Here is a 1,681-nt window from a genome sequence, read left to right on the forward strand (position 1 = left end):
CCCCCATAGATGGTCCTTGTTCTTAATTATTTTTATAAGAAAAATTAAGATGATTCTTCCACCCAGGGTTGTATGTATTTGAATATGGATTGTTCTATCTTTGATTATAACTCATGATAGCATCACATTATTCTAATTGATTGATTTGTGCAGAGATAGCTCCTAGAGGATATGAGTCTTGAGCATGATCAGAACTCCCACATATTTCACAACAACATACAATAGCATTGACTGTACTAGTACTTGTTCCCATATTTTCTAGCTTCTTTGTAAGAGCATCCAACTTTACAGTCATCAAAGTAACTGCATCTACATCAAACTTCCCTTATGCCTTTGTTGGGTTTGAATAAGAATAGCTTCCACTTCTTTCGGTTGCCCATTGATGATGATTCTGTGTTACACTTTCAATGATATCTTCGGCCTCATCTAGACTCTTATTCATAAGTGCCCCTCCAGCAGCTGAATCTAGGGACACCTTAGTATGGTAGTTGATGCCGTTATAAAATATGTGCAATACTAACCACTTCTCTAATCCATGGTGCGGGTATTGTTTGAGCATGTTATTGTATCTATCCCATGCTTCAAATAAAGATTCTGAGTCTGACTGTCTGAAGCTTGCAATAAGATTTCTCAAATGAGCTGTTTTGCTTGGAGGATAGAACTTGTCTAAGAATTGTTGCTCACATTGTTCCCAAGTGGTAATGCTATTTGGATCTAAAGAATTCAACCATTGTTTATCTCTATCTCGTAAAGAAAACTCAAACAATAATAATCTAACTGTTTCTGAAGGAACACCATTCATCTTCATGGTACCGCAGATTTCATAGAAAACTTCCAAATGTTGATTAGGATCTTCATGCGGTCCTCCACCAAATTGATTTTGTTGCTCCATAGTGATTATTGTAGGCTTTATCTCAAAATTATTTGCTTCAATATATGATCTAATAATACTCGAACGAAGCCCTCTAGCATATGGTGCTGCATAATCTTTAAGTGGTTTGTTCACCATGTTTAAGTGTTCTTATTCTTGTTGTCTTTGTGAGGTTTTCCTTTTATGAAAGGTTCTATCAATTTTAGGGTCAAGAGGAAATAAATCTCCTGCAAAGTTAGATCTTCACATACACAAGAACAAGATTGCAAAATTTGATTTACAAAGAATAAAGAACCAAAGAATTTGATTCACAACAAAAAGAATAAATGAATGCAATAAAAGAATGCAAAGAAAAATTAAAGAATAAAATTAGAAAACTAGTTACAAGTTAGATGTAAGAGAAACAAAGAAAAGTTTAGTCTAACTCAAATGATAATCTATAATGTTATAGATGCAGTCCCCGGCAACGACGCCAAAAACTTGTTACGTCACCGCAAGTGTACGGTTACATCGTCAGTAATATAAAAAGATATCGTATCCACAATGACTGATTATAATCACTAAAGATGTCTCAAAGTGAATTAGCTAAACAACCAAACAAGAATTACCCGAACTAAAATAAAACTAGAAAATGGAAATAGAAAGGTAATGCAGGAAACTAGGTCTTATGGAAGTTCTAGGAGATTTGGTTTCTTTGTGATACTTATCAATGTAATATGGTCTACCAACTCTATCCTCAATTATTATGTGTTTGCAAGAAGTCATCGGTTATCTTCTGCAGAAAACACCGGCTAGGGACATTAATCTACG

The 1,681-nt window shown here is 34.5% G+C and overlaps 1 non-coding gene across 1 annotated transcript; it reads left to right on the plus strand.

The window, feature by feature from the left end:
• The first annotated feature begins 530 nt into the window (after positions 1-530).
• On the plus strand, positions 531-636 carry LOC121978896. The gene has a single exon (XR_006111225.1). It is a non-coding gene; the product is annotated as a small nucleolar RNA R71 (small nucleolar RNA).
• The last annotated feature ends 1,045 nt before the right edge of the window (positions 637-1,681 follow it).

This window comes from Zingiber officinale, chromosome 4B (assembly GCF_018446385.1).
Source record: "Zingiber officinale cultivar Zhangliang chromosome 4B, Zo_v1.1, whole genome shotgun sequence".
NCBI classification, from domain to species: Eukaryota; Viridiplantae; Streptophyta; class Magnoliopsida; order Zingiberales; family Zingiberaceae; genus Zingiber; species Zingiber officinale.